This window comes from Uloborus diversus, chromosome 1, assembly GCF_026930045.1.
Source record: "Uloborus diversus isolate 005 chromosome 1, Udiv.v.3.1, whole genome shotgun sequence".
NCBI lineage: Eukaryota > Metazoa > Arthropoda > Arachnida > Araneae > Uloboridae > Uloborus > Uloborus diversus.
In genome coordinates, this window is record NC_072731.1 from 42,007,154 (window position 1) to 42,026,942 (window position 19,789).

A 19,789-nucleotide genomic window follows, 5' to 3' on the forward strand; every position below is an offset into this window, starting at 1 on the left:
TTTGTTTTCATAAGCCATGGAAAACTTTTGTGCTTTCAGAAAATAATTGCATGTGATATTTAAAAGAAAATATTAGTTTTTGCAGCAATTTATTTCTTTGCCATTGGGTACTCATCTCACTTAGCTGAGACGACAGGAAGTACATTTTTTTTTATGTATACAGGTATATATCTAAGTGTATGTGCGGTAAATTGAACGCAATTATAACTTGTTTGTACAATTATTGAATTTTTAATCTTTCATGCATTTCTGAAGTTTGTTGATTTTTAACACAAACTATTTCAATAACGTATACAGTGCTGCCTAAATATTTTACTTAAAAATTAATCAAAAAAGTTTTTATTTTTTTATTTTTTTAGGTGCCGTATTATTTTGTACATTTTAAAGACATTAACAAAGCTGTTGATCAAATTGCGTACTGCAATAACATTTCAGAATGAGCGTTCTAGTAGGTTCGAAATTTCTTGTTGTTGTTGTTCTCTTGTGCCTGCTAAGCCGGAAGTTTGGGGTACTTTGCTTCACTTTTCCAACTGTACCGTAATTTGGTGTTAAGGGGGTCCGGGACACATTTTGAAATTTTTTTTATTATATACTTTAGAATTTTGAAATTTTTTGCACTGATTCACCATTTATTTAATAAGCAAAATCATAACATAACTATGAAAAAAAAATGTTTACTTAAATTTAATTGGTTCTTTTAAAAAAAAATGGGGTTGCTTTAAATTTGCTATAACTCAAAATATTCTTGATGAATTTTCAATTTTTTTTAAATAAATTACGCACAAATATCTAAGCTTTAATTTTTATTCGGCGATTTTAAAAATATTGATTCAATAAAAAATAAAAAATATTTGAAGAAAAATTTCGAAAAATTCGAAGACTCTTTTTTTTAAAAAAATCATAATTTTTGCAGTAAACGTTTTTTTTTCAAATTCGCCGAATAAAAATTAAAGTAAACTGTTTGAAAAAGATATGCTCCAAGTTTCATTACTTTATCTTTATCGGTTCCTGACTTATAAGAGTTTGAATGCAAGAAATCGGGAAAAATGGCATCATGGAGAAAAACGCGTGTAAAGTTTTAAAGTTAGGTACACATTAGCTAGGTACATGCAACAAAAATAATTATATCTTTCGTTCTATTTAAGATAGAAACAAACTGCAAACGTCCTTTTAAGCAGAAAAACACGGAGTAATTTTTTACATCATAAAAAAAAAATTGCAAAATTTGACGATTTTTGTGTCCCGGACCCCCTTAAGTTCGACTTCCACAATTCACACATGCCATTAGGACTCGTTTATTGGGTAGACAACCATTCACAGCACAACAACACATTCATGCAAGGAAACGACAAGAACAGGAGAGATTAAGTACATACAGGCCCGTACCGGGATTCGAGCTCAGAACCTCCTCACCGCAGTCAGATTTCTTTAACCACTCGACAAAGCAGGCGGCTTCAAAATTTGTCAAGGTGGCAATTATATTTTTTAGCTTATAATCAAATTTTTAATAACTGCACCATATGTAATGCTGACATTAGGTGTTTCAATATCTTCAACGTGTGTTGTCATCCCTATGACCTTCAATACATGGTTAAAACCTAAAAGACTACATGAAGACGTTATTATTGGTAAGCAACAGTGTAAACCATGACCATAAGTAGGACATTTTGAACGACGTCTTGACGGTTTTTTGAGCTTCATTAGTGCTCATTTCAGCCTTTACAATCTATCAAATAAAAATAATACAAAACATTTTTTGTTCGCATTACATTATTTCAATCAGTAATGTATTTAGAACCATCATGTTGCGCTTATTTGCATTATTAATATTAGTTTTCTCGACATCATATTTAAAAATTGAAGAGATATTGAATTATGTAACAATACAATTTTACGAAAGAAATTAAAGGTGCATGTTTCGATATTGAATAACTTGGCTTTACTTGCATTTCGATTACCTCAGCTGTGGTGAAAATGTCTTATTTTTATAAAAGTTATTAATTAAATAATAAAACCAAAGAATAAATCCACTAAATATGCCTAACGCAATACGAATAAAAAACTTTTTCACCAATTTTTTTAAATTCTTTATCCGTTCCTTATTTTATTTATTTATTTATTTATTTATTTATTTATTTTTTTAAATGGTTACATTTAAAAGAAAAAAAGAAACGTGCAGTAAATAGCAATATTTAGACTGTAAATAATTCTTGGGGGCAACTCGGATTTACGGATAAATTACAAAAAAACGGAAAAGCTTTTTCAATAGTTAACCAACAAATAAGAGCTTCTGAGCAATTAATTCTTCTCGCTACAAATAAGATTCACGCTTAACTAAACTTTAACACAATGTAGTTTACTTTTATTGGTATTGCATCGTTCTTGAAACTGTTTTAGAGCCTTGGTTTAGTTAATGCTGTATGTGTCGTTAAAGGAGATTCAGTTCTAGTTAGACATCATCAAATTAAAAAAAAAGAACAATCATCAATTATTTAACTCAACTTCCAGCCAATCATAAATGAGAACAGTTACTCAGACACAAATATTCTTGCACCATTATTTTTTTATTACACTTGACTTTTTTGTTCACCCACATTATTAAGCAAAAATATTAAAATACTTCAAGCACGAATGTTGTCCCATTCATAAATATTATTCAACGTAGAGCTCAATTCTGTGTGATTTCATTCTATTCGAAATTTTATTCCATAGCTTGTATTTCATTAATGGTCCGCTGTATTTGGTAAATGGACAGTTGTACTTGCATTCTGTTCCCTTCTTAACTACACAGATGTTTATTATTTCATGTCCAAACTATGTGCAAGAAAGTATTGGTTGCTGAAATTTTCAAGAAATTATCAGGAATTTTCGGAATTAACGAATTTAAGTTCAAGCTCACTTTAACCGTTTATTAAAGTTTCTATGTGACTTTTTTGTGTTTGTAAATTTATTTATGTGCGTTATAACTCAAAATGCAAGGGAAAAAAATAACGAAATTGTATAAACTCATGGACAAAATTCTAAAATGGTGTGAATTAGTTTTAAGTTCAATTGTCCCCAGGCAATAGAGCAAATCCATCATTTTATTTCCCCGATTGCAATTGATATCACCGAATCTTACGAAGACGTAGAAGGATTCAAATAAAATAGGTGTACCATAGAACCTGATTGGGAGGAGCAACTGATTCGTTTCGGGGGGATATTGTACGAAATGAAGTAATATAATGTTTGCATCATCAAGGTGACTGCTTTATTTATAATTCGGTGTCTGTTCAACTTGAGCCAACATGGATGAGACAAAACACTGAATTGAAGTTTACCAAGAACATCACACAGTATTGCGCACCATAATAAATTTAAGAAATGTCATTCAGGAACCAGTCTTTGTTAACACTAGCAAACACCAAAATTTCATCCGGCTCAAAAATAACTATTTCTAAAAAATTTTGCCTCGCTTAACACGAAAATAATCATAAAACGCTGAGACTAGCTCTGGTTTTCAAGATGCACGGCCTACTAGGATAGTGAATTCTCACTAATACTCTTTTTTACGGGCAGATAGAAACACCATCCATCGGACCAGACTGTCCTCTAAACTTAACGAATAAATATAGAAAACCCCACTACATGGGAGCCGAACTGGACTATAAGAAATTCAAATTCTGGGAAGAGAAATACCCAAAATCAGCCAAATTTGTAGTTCTAGGTAGATCCACCCATTTCTGTTTCCACCCATGCTGATTCTGCAAGGAATAATGAAGAGCTTCTTGAAAGTTGTGAACAAAAGCAATTTTCCAATACCTTAGAGGGAAATTTCCAAGATATATTGAAGCTAAGGTTAAGGAGAGAATTTTTAACGGCCCTTTAAATAACCGCAATTATGAAAATGAGTGTTTTTGAAAAAAACAAAAATGCAAGGGGAGGAAAAAAAAACCAGGCAGCCTTTAAGGGTAAAGTTTCAGTATTTCTTAGCAGCAGAAAAGACAAGAAGTAAAAACAGTTAGTCAAACATCCCCTGAGTACGTTTTGTAACCATTGATGATGGATGTATCTTCGAAACTATATTTTGTTCACTTCTTCCGGGATATTTTGTGGTTCATTGTGGTGAGTTCATGCTCAACAAATGCTGGTGAACTATTACAAGATATGATCATTCTTTGACGTACAAAAAGCAATCGAAAATGAATCATTTACAACGATCAGCCAAAAGCTACCAATGTTTGATAGTCTTTATAAACCCCAAGCGGAAGGATTTATAACCTTTGTATGCACACACCAGTGTCTGATAAGAACGTGTCCTTCAATTTCACAAGGCTACTGTGACGATAAACGCACAGTGGACGTAAGAGGCTTCAGTCAAGAATGGATCAACAGTATAAGATAACACCTTTATGACTGCAGCAGTCAACTTACGAGCTACAACAAAACGAGAAAACACATGAACTCTAAAAACATGTTTTACAGCAACAAATTTGTCGTCAAAATTTTAAAATATCCACCTACATCCCTTTGCTTCTCACTTCCTCATATGATTTTCACACATTTGTGCAATACGACTATTGAGGCATGGTAGGAGGATAGAAGTTTTCTCAATCGCCGATCGGTATGTTGCTTTATTAAATGAGAATCAGACATGAATGTGGTTCCACAATCCACAAAAATTTAGGCACTGTTGCTAATCCTAGCAAAATAATATATATATGCGTATAAAAACCGGTATGATACAATTTTAGCAAAATAACTGAGTTCTAACAGTTTTTCACTTAACCAACTTCGGTGAAAGTTATGTCTGCGCTTGTACGTCATAGTCCAAATATAGTGGTGCTTTGCTCAAAAAACTTGAATTTACGCCAACTGGGGGTGTGCAAACTTTAGTTACGAGTCAGTTTTCTATTGAGTTAGGACGACAACCGCACTCGTATGTCCAGATATTCATTTTTTTTTTTTTGTTTATCGCATGACAAGAAAGTCTCTACCAGGGTATTGTGGTTACTGGTACTTTCTCTTTTGATAATTGAAACCCTTGCTAGTCTTTGCCGACCCACTTGAAACACAGCTTTACGTAGAGAGAAAATCCGCCATGTTTCCGTTCAGGTTCATTCACTCTGGACGACCTTAACAGCAATATAATGGCTGTCCACACACGGCTGGTATTACTATGAATGATCTTTGTACATTTCAACATTTCCTTAATAGGCTAGGTCACTTTAAGAACGTATTTTGAACATTATGAGATGGTGATTGGATATATGTCGCAAATTAACCAATTAAGCCTTAAATTTGTTGTCAAAAAATAAGAAATTTCACAAAACATTGTTCAGGCGTTTAATTATGTTCTGGAACTGTTTTAAAATAATGATTTCATTTAAAACATTCGGTTACTCACTTCAACGTTCTTATATTATACGTTTCTTACTGAGTAGTTTTCCGCTTTTGATTAAATACACAGTCCAGTCACATTAATGTGACCATCTGTCAAAAGCCAGAATAACCACCTTTCGCAGAGCGGACTGCTGCGAGACGTGCAGGAAGAGAGTCACTTAGGTCCCTCAAGGTGTTCTCTTGGATATTGAGCAATTCCGACTCTAATGCCGTCGCCAGCTGCGCTAGGCGGCGGTTGAGGATCCATGGCGCGAACAACTCGATCGAGATGGTCCCACAGATGCTCGATTGGGTTTAAGTCAGGTGAGTTTGCTGGCCATTGGAGAACGGTAAACTCATCCTGGTGCTCTTCGAACCACACACGTACACTGGCAGCTGTATGGCACCTCGCATTTTCCTGCTGGAAGATGCCATCATCCTGAGGAAAAACAATGCACATGTAGGGGTGGACATGGCCCGCAAGAACAGATGCGTACTTGTATCGATCCATCGTGCCTTCCACAGTGAACCCAGAGAATGCCAGGAAAACATTCCCCAGACCATAATGCTCCTGCCTCCAGCTTGGACCGTTCCGACAATGGTTGCAGGGTGGTTCCTTTCAGAGGTTTCACGCCTTATACGCCAACGTCCATCTGTCCCATGGAGCATAAAACGCGATTCATCTGAAAACGCTACCTGTGGCCACTCAGTGGACGTCCAGCTGCTGTACTGGCGTGCAAATTCTAGCCTTCGTCCTCGATGAACAGCAGTCAGCATAGGTGCACGAACCAGGCGTCTGCTTCGGAGGCCCGGACGCAGCAATGTTCGCTGAATAGTAGTTTGGGAGACACTTTTGGTAACCCCTTGGTTCATTTTGGTGGTCAACGGTAGCCCGTCTATCTGCCCGAACGTATTTCCGCAACCGTCGTTCGTCTCTGTCATCTATGGCCCGTGGTGCACCACATTTGCTACGTCGCTGATTTTGGACAGTCCCATTTTGCCATGCACGGTACACTTTTACCACGGCGGCAAGCGAACAGTTCACAAACTCAGCCGTTTCGGAAATGCTTCCACCCTTGGCCCGAAAGCCAATGATCATGCCCTTTTGGATATCGGATAAATCGCTTCGTTTCTGCATTATGCCAACGATTGAAATGTTTTCCGAAGCCCTCACACACTCTTTATATACGCTCAACTGCACTGTGCTGCCACCTGCCTTCTGTAATTGATTATTTAACTCTGACGTGGAAAATACGTGGTGGTCATATTAATGTGACTGGACTGTGTAATTCAGGTAACCTGTGCTATTCTACAAGTGAACTTTTGAAGAATACGCAGTACTACTTCAGGCACATCACCTATTAGGAGAAACTCATTAACAACCAGATTAAATATCAATTTTATGTGACTAACACTCTCCTTTCATCTTTTATAATGTTACGGTCTCTTGGAAAGACAATGATATTTTTTGTCATATGTTCTAACACTTTAAAATAGCCAGTAATTTGTTTTTCATTGTTTTTCCTAGTTCCACATTTATGCGCAACTGCTGAAAACCAATTTTTAAGAACATAACTTTGGGAAGTAGCTTTACAATATTTCCATTATGCAGTATTTAAAATAAGTGAAAATACAAGTAAGAAACATTCATATGGGTTTTAATAAAAAATGGTGTGTTACGTATTTGATGCACATGACCGAAGAAAATATGGGTCTCATGGAGTTTGAAATAAAATACTGAAAAGGAAAAAAAGTAGTTAAAAAAAATTGCATCTGAAAAACCTAGTGAACTCTTAAGATATCGCATCATTTCCCAGAATTGAAATCAATACTTGCTTAGTATCCTTTTTTAACCAGATCTGAAAGTAAGCATAAGTGAACCGTAGCTGGAAAGGAGCGTAATAAGTTTAAAATATATAGCTCAATTTATTGAAGGTTTTTTTTTTATGTTCAGAATAAAGGAACAGAAGTTGAAAAAAAAAGTGTAATAGAAATACACTGAGCCGTCTACTTGAAAGCAATTTTTCTTCAAAAAATGAAAGATGGTGCCTTCATGAAATTCGGAATTATGAAGCAATTTGTCATACATCCAGAGAATTATTTGAGCGAAAGTCGGTTTTAAACAATTTTTCTTTCATTTCCTACTGCTAGAAGAAACGTTGACGTAATTATTACGAGTCAATTGCCACAGAGTGTAGTTCTGGATGTATTGAAGCGCAGGATTGCGTAAAGATATCATTATAAAAGTTAACTTTAAATGAACTTCAAGAAAAAAATATAAATATATTTTTTTCGATAAACAGGTAAGAATTCAAAACAAATGGTTTTATTAAAAAGTAATGTTATTAAAAAATAACCATCTTAAAGAAATTTGTTTTTAAGTTGTTTGAAACACATTTATTTTTGTAGTAGTCAACTATACATAATATATAATCATAATGTTGGTTAAGATTGTTTTTGTCTTTTAGTCTTTTTAGTCAGTACTTTCACTTGTAAATTATTTCGTCATTCGTTATTGAAAATTAGTCATTTTTTAAATAGCAGTTGTTTAATATATATATATATACATATATATATATATATATATATATATATATATATCAGTTTTCCAATTTATCTATTTATTCATTATTCTATTAAGCTAGCGCTAAAGACTCACTCTTTGAAGAATGGAAGCAGAATGCAAGCAATTCTTGTAGTAACTTGGGAGACAAGATTTCATTACATTTTTATATACGGCAAATAAACTTGAATCTTTGACTTATTCCAACTCAAGAAAATACTGTTTAGTGAAAGGCTTATCACCCTGTTGAGTCATCAGTGTGACTGTTATCAAGCGGATAATGTATCCTTTTTGTCAATGCTCATTGCCCCTTCCCCAACAGCAAAGTTTCAACAGTAAGTTAATATGACCGCTGGTTAATGTTAAAAGAATTTCTTAAGATGTCCTCTTATTGTTTTGTTGGAAAAATAAACACAGTAATGGAACAATTATTGTTTATAGTATAGTTCTTAAAATTACAAACTTAGGCCAAAGACTAAAAATCATATACTTTTCATTCTGTTTGCTTTAAAATCGTAATTATTAATATGAATCGGTACGAAAATACTGTAATCAATTTCAGTCAGCTCTTGTATTCCACTACCTCTGACAAAATTCGCATGAACGTAATGTGTGGGTGTAATTATAAACAATAGTAACTCATGCGTTTAATCCGGCTCGGTGTGTACTCATGAATTACCCTATAGTTGAGTTGTCGTAAATGATTATGCAATATAAGTAACGTCCGTAGCTTTGTTTTAAAACTAAATTATGTTAACTTATTTTCCACTTACAGTAACATTACCAAATCCGTTTGACAATACTTCATCCAGAAAAGTTCGATTAAATACGAAATACTTGAACCAAATAAGACGTTTGAATAATTAAATTTTTTCTAATGATGTCGATTCTTTGCTTTTGACGTAACACAGTTGAAAATCTAAATTACGCTGCCACCCCAATTATTTCTGAATAACAAGGATTATACTCATAAAAGTGGGGTTAAAGCATAGTAAAGTTACCGAAACAAAATGTAGACGTAAAATTCATTCAACCTATAAATAATCAAACACTTTTTGAACATTTTTTGCACACGTACACTTGTCTTCTTTTTGAGAACATTATTTTTGTAATAGTTACTAGAACCGTTTTCAGAACAAATGTCATAATACTTTTTGAACACTGACACTTGTCTCCTTTTTCAGAACATTTTTTTCGGTCAGTTTTTAAACCGCTTCTGGAAACACTGTTCGGAACATGTATTCCCTTTTTAGCGCTCTTTTCAGACACTTCACGGATAGTGTAAAAAAATGGTTTTTGAACACTTGCACTGAACGTTTTGTGGCACACGTTTTGGTAGTTTTTAGGATAGGTTTCGGAACAATTACGGATCACTAATATCCTCACGGAATGCGTGCTACAGAAGTATAAAAGAAGCTTATAAAAAAAAAATACGCACTAAATTCACTATTGTTGAGACGAAGGCTTAGTGATGGGTTCAGGCTTTGACTGAATGTAATTATTAATTTGCATTATTAATATTAAAATTTAAAATCTAATGGCATCTCAAAATCAATTGAAAAGTTTACAGCAAAATGACAAATGAGCAAAAAAAGTAGCAGGAAATTGTAGTACAAACTCATATTTACTATTGAAATTGCATCTAAATTTGGAATATAAATTTCCATAATTACGTTTTCAAAGCCAATCGATTATGTAAAAAGTAAACAAAGATGTGTCAAAAACAAATGGTTACATAAATTATGTTTTTAAAAAATCCCCAAGAACAAAAACTTTTTTATTACTGTCTGTAAATCTTATTTGCTTACGTTCCTACTACTTAGCTACTGCACGAGAAATTAGTCCACTGCTCGGTTTAGGATCAATGGCCATTAAAGTAAGTAGTGTTCTTTTAAACCATTAAAATGCAAAGAAATTCTTTAATAACTAATCATTTGTGTGAAACTTCACTGAAAAGATGGAATTGCCAATTAATTAGTATTTTCTTCCTTGTTCGAAGTACGCGAAGAAATGTATTGAATTTAAAAAAAAAAACACAATTTCATTTGAATTAGACCTAAAAATTCCATTTTACTCATTCCCAGACGTATGTTTAATGTTTTTGACCCATCTGAAAGTGCATATAAATTCATTATCACGAGTTTTCTCGTCACGTCAGTATAAACGTATGTATCAGAGGTGAATTCGTAAATGTTCTAGTACCAGAAACGCCAATGAGAAATTTGAATAATGATTCCTAGCCAGTTTTGTGCGAAAGCAGAATTTAATTTTCTTGAAAAGTAATTGCGTTTCGGTAAGTTCAAGCACCAATTCACCCCTGGTTTTAATGTATCCCGCCTAACTGAAAATCTGTAAGCCGTAATAAGTTAAAATTTTGTATGTAGACTGAGTGGAGTTAGGTTGTGCACCTCCCCTTTTGATTGATAGAATTCGTTCAAACCGAATCATTAATTATGTTAGAGTTGAATATGCCCCTGAAATGATGTTATGAGTGGACAACCACTTGGTGACAAATTGAGCGACAAATATTTCACTATGTATTGTTTCTAATTTGTTACTTCAGTATGATTTTTCGGAAAAATATTTCCTGCAATAAAATTTTGCGAAAATCCGATTATTAGGTTGATTAAAAGTTATTCAACGTAACATGATTTCTTTTAATGACATATTCAACTCGATTGTGTTCAACTCGATGGAATGCCCTCTACCAGTAACGTAGTGAGAAATTTCACCATAATGAGGCAATGCAATTTTTCGGCTGCGCTATTGGTAGATACAATCGCATTCGATTCGATCGAATTCTGTTTCAGTTGAATGTGCCACTTCCATGTAAAAAGTTTCAGTTGCACTTGAACTTTTTCAATAATGCGATTTTCTTTAAATAAAAACACGAGTTCACAGTAATTCCTAGTTAAACTGACTTATATAGACTTTGAAATACAAAATGCTTTTAATGTCTCAAGGAAGAAATAAGTTCCCTAATGCAGCTAAAAAAAAAAAAAAAAAAACACGTATTTAATTTACATTTTAGACTGCTGGACTTAGAACCTCTGAACTCCTATTTTGTAGTTTATAAAATGCATCTTGTCGTAAACAATATATTTCATAATTAACCTATCTTTATATATTAAGAGGCAAGCTGTTTTCCTTCGGTACCGATTTTTCCTCTGTTTGTGAACCGATTTCCTTCATTCTTTTTTTGTTCGGCAGCAATTGCTGAGTTTTAGTGTCATCAATAAAAATTTTTGAAATCGAACGCTAATTAACGGATATATTCATAAAAAACGCATTTTCGTCCTAAATGGCACTTTCTACGAGAACGGATGGACCAATTTTTTCGAATTTGATATGGTTGTAAAGGTCTTTAAAAAATACTCCTAACGAAAAAATTGTCAGGGCGCCCAAGGTCCAATAACCTTATTCCACTAGAAAAAATGTTATAAGCGTTTTTTAGTTCGCAAACTCAAAAATTTTAATTTTATCTCTTTTCCATTGTTGAAATTCATTGTTGAAAGCGTGAAACATTAAGTTTTAATTCATTTTTTAAACTGCTTTTTCTACACGAAAAATGCATTTTAATGCTTCAAGATTGGTGCGGTTGGAAAACTCGCGAAAAATGCTTTAAAGCACGTTTTAACCCGGTTTACCGCCCGAAAACTGAACCCTCTGTGTTGGCTAGAAACAGCGCAAGAAGCAATTAAAAGTTAGTGAAAATTCATTTTTATTTGCTTTTTTACGCGACATAGTTAGCGCGAAGAAATTGCTGGATAATATTGTGGTGTTGCCAATTCTCGCTTGAGCATAAAGAAATGAAATACTTCCATTTGTTTTTATTATTGATTCTTTTTAGGTAACTACGGGCATTTAAAATATTTTCATTTTGATTATGTTTTCGCGATTTTAATATGTAAATAAATTATTTTACGGAGTGAGGGACGACTTTCAGTTCCAGCTCCCAATAATATCTGCATTTGCTATCACCAGAAACAGATCTCAAGGGAAAACTTTTGAAAAAAATGGCGTATTATTACCAAAGACCATATAGCTTCGCATAAGACTGGACACTCCCATAGAGATCAATGCTTTCGCGTTTTCTCCCACTTCAATGAAAGTCGTTGAGCACATAAAAAAAACTTCACAGGCGTGTTGGCGATTGAATTTTGGAGGAAAAAATGTTTTATACTGTGTGCAGCGATTAATCGCCAAGTTCAGCCACTGTGCGTCGTGCGCCGTGTGCCGTGTTTGAATCAGTTCTTCTCCCCCCCCCCTCTGGCGAAGGGTGGTAATTATATGGGCATTTAAGCCTCAGAGAGGGTCATTAAGAAAAAATGAAAGCAAATAAATAAGCAAAAGGAACACAGAAGTGTGTTGTATCAATAACAGACTGTTTACGAAGATGCAAAGATCTTTCTCATTTCTTTTTTTGCTGTTTTATTTATTTTTATTTTCCTTTTTTACTGCCTATTTATTTTTATTTAATTCATTGACTTTGTATTTATTTACTTTGTGAAGCGAATGCAGAGATGTATTTTCATTTTTGTCACAATTTTTTAACTTATAAATTTTATAATTTCTCTATTCACATTATAATTTTTATTTTTTTCATGTCAACAAATCTTGTATTACATTACAATTAAGTTCAAGATGTCAAACTAGCAGAAAGAAAAAGATGAAAATATAATGTATTTAAGTTAAGGAAAAAGTGTTTGAACACAACGTGGGCTTATAATCTGCCGACGGTTAGAAAAGGGTTATGATCCCCATGACTCTCCCCTCGTATCCCCCTGTTTAATACCGAATATTGATCGCGTCAGGGCCGGATTTAGAAGAGGGAAGGCGGGGCAACTGCCCCGGGGCCTCCACAGCAAAGGGGCCCCCACAATAAAATTTTTACAAAATATCCTTTTTTTTTGGTATTTCTACAAAGAATGATTGCACAAGATAATATTATTATGGATATATCAGAAAGGGGGAGGGGCTCCACTCCTTCGTTGTCCCGGGGCCTCCACACTTCCAAATCCGGCCCTGGATCGCGTGAATAACAAATAATTTAAAAATAGAATGGCTAAGTATTTTGTATTCAGTTCAGATAAAATTATCGACGAAACTAAAGTATTATTAATGCATATTTTTTAATTTTTCGCTAATATTTTAGGTATTTTGAAGAGTATTTGCTGTTAATGATTTTTTTAATGCACATTACACGACTCTATTCATAAGCTTCTTGTACTTACTATTAAGGAATCGTGTTCTATCACGTGTTTTATCCTTCCAGCTGGTTTCCAAGTGTAGCAGGAAAACAATGTTTTAAATGGGGTGGTTTCCTTCAGTCAAAAATACTACTTTTAGTCATTGAAATGGATAGAATGAGCGAAAAAAAAACATGGACCCAAAAAATACTTTCATTTTCCCAACAGTTATTTTTTAATTAATTTTTTTAAATGCCAGATTTTACAAACGAGGCGTGGTCTAGATGACGTCACAAATGATGCACTTTTCCGCATCTTAATTCGCGTTTCCACGTTCTGATAGTCAAGCAGCGAATTAAAATTGTGCTCTTCGCTTGTTGTCAATCATATCGTTGCCAACACACGTGAGTAAAGATGCGAATTAAATATTATCCACTGTAAATGGCAACATTGAATGGCATTTCATCATTTGCGATGTCACACGACAGAAACGTAAACAATGAAAGCAGACCGATTTAAGTAATTTTTAAAAAATATTAAACTTAAACAAATTATTTAAAAAATGATCAGATCCAATGTTTTCAAGTATGCTCTTTCAGAAAAAAATGCTTTTAAAATTTTGGAAACGACCCCATTATAATTATTTCTGAAATCCCTAGTTACTTACGGTTCCTTATTTTCCTTCTGTTTATGTTTAATTCCTTACATTCAGTCGAAGCGTATTTCAGATGTTTAATAGACAGCTATTAGATTTTTTTTCCCCTCCTTCCATGGCATGGGATTCAAGAATACTTACACAACAAAGTTTAATAAATTAATTCCGTTCTTTAATGTTATACCCTTTGACTTGGCGAAGGTTTTTCAAAAAATAAATAAAAATCATTACAAAAAACTAATAATTATCATTAAAAGTATCAAACTTCTAAAAAATTTTTATACATCTCATTAAATTAGGGTAGATAAAGCAATACAAATAGTTTAGTTCTCATTCTCCATCTGTCCCAGCGCCTATACGTTGCTATCTGAGCCGTACAATTTTGCATTCTACTATAACAGGAAACGTAAATATGATTCCTCCCATTACTTGGCCTACCTTTCATGAGTTATTTTTATTATTTTCACGGGAATGCGTTTTTGATGTATTAATCTTGTTACATTGCACGTTTCAGCATTTTAAAATTTGAATTGATTTCCAAGAAGAAAATTTAAATTCCAGGATAAAATGATTAAAAAAAAAGAATCCATAAAGCATAAATTATTCAAAAAGAATGTGAGCAAGTATTTTAATGTCTGAAATTTTTATAGATATAACGATAAATTATTTAAAGCAGTGACTATTGATTATTCCAAGGGACAACAAGTTCTATGTTTACTCGATTATCAGTATTAAAATGTGTTATCCTAAACTTTATATCTTCCGCTCATGTTTACCGTCATTGGAAAAGTTTTTTGTGCATTTTGCATTCAAAAATCTTTTTATTTTCACTTTTATGTTTCGCAGAAAAAGACTTCGGAAAGTAAGAATTTTCCCTTTTGTGCCTGTTGTTATTCCTAAAACGATTCTAAGTTTACACTCGGTAATTTCTATTTCCTTTGTTATAAAGCAAACTCATGATAGTTTGCGATGCTTTAGAAATTTTGCTGCTAATTTCACATTGGAGTTTTTCGAGCTTTACTGCAACCGCGTTGAATGACTGAAAATCGATTACCTTTTAAAATATCAACTGATACTCTGGCCACCTTTGGACACCTTTCACTTAAAATTAAATGATTTAAGACACGCTACTTCAAGAACTATGCAATTAAAACACACTTTAGGTCACGTTACAATTTTACATAAAAATTATTTTACATTTGAAACAGAGCTGCTAACCTGGCAAATGGTACAACAGATCTTAAAATCGTTAAAATAGCGTAAAAAGCTGTTGAAATTGTAGTCTTCTTAACGTTTGTCAAGCATTTCTTGTCAAGCATTTCATTAGCGTTGCGTCCTACGAAGCGTTTAAACTTCGTCAACACTGAGCAATATTCCTCACAATCGTTCCATCTAATTAAGACTTCTACCGTGTGCAGGTAAGCGGCAGTATCCTCAGAAATTAGTTTTCGAGATATTTGAAGAAATGTGTGGTGGATTCAATACTAACAATAAGGAAATGTTGGAATTAGACTTTTTTTCGCGCTTTTTTTCAGCGGAAACTAAATAACCGTGCTTGTACAATAAAGATAACGTACTATAGATGACAAAAATGCAAAAAAAAAAAAAAAAAGAAAGAAAAAAAGAAGGGAAAAATGAATAAATTTGCAGTTACTGCCTTTTACCTGCACACCGCAGATTTGTACATTACACTAGCAGAATATAGCTCTGCACCTCTTGCAACTCTGCACTTATAAAAGTTTTCTTGCAACTAGTTAATGCCATGGCAAAATAAATAAATGTCATTTTTTTAAATGTTCATTTCTTTATTAAGTATACATAAACACATTTTCAACAAGACAAAATTCATTCAAAAATATCGTTACAGAAAATAATACTTTAGCTAATCTTGTTACAACAGGTATTTCAGCATTTTAATATTTGAATTAATTTCGAAGAAAAAAATTTCATTTTCAGGATAAAATGATAAAAAACAAAATAATAAATAAATAAAGCATATGTTATAGGAATAAGTGATTCAAAAAGAACGTGAGCGAGTACTTAAATGTTTCAATTTTTTATATTATACAAAGATAAATTATTTAAAACGGTGACTACTGCTTATTCAAGGGGACTATAAATTCTATATTTACCGGATTATCAGTATTCAAATGTGTTATTCCGAACTTTATGTATTTCGCTCACTCCTAAAAGAATTTGACCATCAACCCCCCCCCTTAGAAATCCGGAACGTTTTGTAGCGTAAAACAGAAGAAAGTTTTTCTTTTTTTTTTAATTTCTCATGTCAGTAAAGGAAAAGAAACAATTTTTTTTTAATTCTGAATTTTGAAACTATGAAACGTGTGAAAATTTGAAGAAACACAGAAAAAGCAATTCTAGTTCTCATTAACTACAAAGCATATTTGAAATTTAGACCCTTAAATAGGACTTTCTGCTATCTTTCCAAATTCAATTTTGGGTCGTCCAGGGTCAAGGCAGGTAGGTCCCTTATCAGTTTGGTAGACTTTCCCTCCTCCAGGAGCGTGCACAGAAATTTCGGGGCCCGTCACAAATGACTTTTTCGGGCCCCTCTCCATATTGTTTACCCGTATTTTCACCCCTAGTCATAAAAATATTGGGCCCTCTTCAGGCTCGGACCAACAGGTGTTCCTTCTCCCCCCTGTGAACGCCCCTGCCTCCCCCCCCCCAAACTCTTATAAAACTTACACTGCACCGATTTCGAGCCGGGGACTCTCCAAGGACCGGGCCCCAAGTTTCTGATTAGGCTATTATCTGGTTACCAAGATGTGCCAAATTCAGCTCCTTGATACATTCTGAGTAAAAAATGTAAAAATCATGATTCTCGCGTTTTTGCAGCACATTTTTCCAAGATGATTTTTTGTGACTGATGTGTTACTATTTTTTAAATATCGGATTCAGTAGTTTGGAAGTTCCTCTGCTATTCCACCACATGGGATTTCAATTCGACACAGGCTCTTAACTTGACAATGTTCTTATGGGATGAGAACACCTAAGAAGTTTTTTTGTGAAGGAAGTAAATTAGTGTGGTCGACGATAAGAGTTTATAGATTCTTTTGTGTGAAGCCCAGGGTAGGAAAAACTCTTCTGCCCCTGCATCTGCGCTGTCTTCGGCTGCGAAGGAGAAAGGACAATAATAGGAGATAACAAAGAAAAATTGGTGACAATGAGGCAGATAAGCAAAGCTGTGGACAAACGCGGGAAGATTTCACGCAAACGGCTACTGCACTTTGAAATACTGATTTACACCCTGAAGATGAACTCAATCCTTTGAAATTTGAATGCAAGGCAGTTCGGTATGGAGTTAATGTTAGCAAGCGTAAGTATAGAATTATGAAAATAGTTTTGAAAGTCTAGTGATTAAAAAGAAAAAAAAAAAAGTAGGTTTCATCCACAATTACGGGGTTGCGTGACATGAAATTTTTCAAAATGTTAACTGAAATTTTAAACTTAAAAATATGTTTTTCCAAATTAGATTTATCAACAAATTAATTAACATTTACGCAATTCATGTACATACGTGTGCGTGTGTTTTCCTTTCAAATTTCACGAAATCGTAATTCTAAGCGAAGGAAATTTTTCAAATTGAAGTCGTAAAGTGCGAAAAATGCCAAAGCAAGCCATCTTTTGTAACAAAGTATAGAAATTCGAAACACTCTTCCTGGCATTCATTTGAATTTTGAGGTATTGAATTAAAATTACGGCCGCGATAAAAACCATTAGTAGAAACAAGAAATCCAATGAGCAGGGTCTCAAACTAACCCCCACACTCCCTTAGTTCTATTTTTACTATTTTTTCTAAAAAAAAAGTCTATGAAATAGTTTTAAAAAATCAAAATTTTTTTGGGAATAACGTTTTGAAATTTCCATCCCGTTCGCTGTTGCGCCCCTGGAGAGAGTTACTCCGGCCAATCCCTATTTACGCCACTGTTTACAAAGATTACTTTCACAAATTTCTCAAATGTAAACTATATTATTATACACAGGTATACCATTATTATATCAGGAAACCCATAATTTATGGAGCCGTCTCATATTTTGGCGCCCGGGATGATCCCCCCGCTTGCTCTCCTCTTCGCTGCACTATTTTTCAGAAGTTGATAAGGTTTAAAAAACTTCTCAGTCATCGACTACATTACTTAAAATTTTTTATCTCGCAAGATTTCCCTTCAATTTTCACTGTGAAGTGGGCGACAAATTCGTTAGATTGAATGAATTTACAATTATTTTTTAAATTCTCACTCCTGTTAATTTTGTACTAGGGGGCTCCACTCCCTGCTCGTTTTGTTCGCCAACCTCCGCTCTCCACTTGTGGCGCGTAACGATTGATAATTTTAATGCTTACTCCTTGGTGTCCTCGAGACATACAGGGTTCATGATATTCTCAAGACTGGATGTTGAAAGCCCAAAGCGGAATGGCTTTCTCTAGATGTTCGATATCCAACGAGACCAGTTTCGACCTGAGACATTCCTAATCCAGAGGAGATTGGGTTAAAAGACACACAGACAAATGCGTGTTTACCTAAAAATTTATTTCTCGTTAAAAAAAAAAAAAAAAAATGTCTACAAAACTGATTTATTTTAAATCTTAATGTAACTTTCTTGAATTTTTAGATCTCTTCTATTTCAATTTATTTTTCTTTTACTTTGTATATTAATTGGGTTAAAAAAAACGAACTATAAGTCAAATAAATACTTATGTGCAAAAAGTAAAATGAGAAATAACAACGCCAAATAGCACACTTTGCAGATTACTGCAGATACGTGTTTCGGCGTTACAAATGAATGTCCTTTTCAATGCAAAAGAAATGAGCTTATGTTTGAAAAAACATCGGAGAAATGGTTAGGTTTCTTTTGTCGGGTGTCTTTTCAACCAAAAGCTCATTTCTTTTGCATTGAGAAAGCCGTCCATTGTAACGCCGAAACACGAGTCTGCAGTAATCTGCAATTCAGTCTGTTTGACGTGGTTATTTAATTTTCACAAACAAATGGGGTGGTTTCCTTCAGTCAAAAGTAGTACTTGTAGTCACTGAAATCGATAGAATAAGCAAAAACTATAACTTGGACCCAGAAAATACTTTCATTTTCCCAACACTTATTTTTTAATTATTTTTTTTAAATGTCCGATTTTTCAAACAAGGCGTGGTTTTAATGGCGTCACAAATGATGCAGTTTGCCGCATCTTTCACAACGTTTCCACGTTGTGATAATCAAGAAGCGAATTAAAATTGCGCTCTATGCTTGCCATCAACCATATCGTTGCCAATACACGTGAGTAAAGATTTTTGTTTAAAATATATTTTGATATTTGATCTATTACTGCATCTTTTTTTTTTGGCACAGTTTGATTTGATCAAGAAAAAATTTGAACTTAAAATTAAAAAAATTCTTAGTAGTTCACAACATCATTTTTTTTTCTTTTTTCTTTTTGTTTGTTCGCAAAAACTTAAAGCATTAATAAGAAAAAGCGTTGGAATTAAAGGGGCGTGTAGAAAAATTATTTTGTTTAGTTTTAGTTTTTGACAGCCCACTCCAAACGTATTTGTACTTTAGACTTTCTATGGCATTATGAAGAACACATCGCCGCTTAATTAGCGTCCCGTTAAATAGATTTTCAAAAGAATGGGAAGAGGATGTAAATTGAGTTTCAAGATTCCGTAGATAACATCTGGAATCAATTAGGTTTTGTTATCATTGTCGCGGGAACTGAAACCGGTGGTTAGTATCCCCGTCCTTTCTCCCCACTTTTTCTAAGAATTCTTAGTGTTGTAACCTTTACGCCAATTCCAAGAATCTCCAGTTCAACTTGGCGGCTATAGCTCTGAATGTCAGTTTTTTTCAAGCACCAGTTTTCATTCTACTTACGCTTGTTTTCCTTGCCATGCGTAAAAACCGGTCGTCGAGTGTCCAATCTTCACTAGTTCTATTGTCTTTGTTATTACGACGTCCAGTGTTTTCGCATGGACAAATTATATGTTGTCGTGAACAGAGTTCGTTCATTTG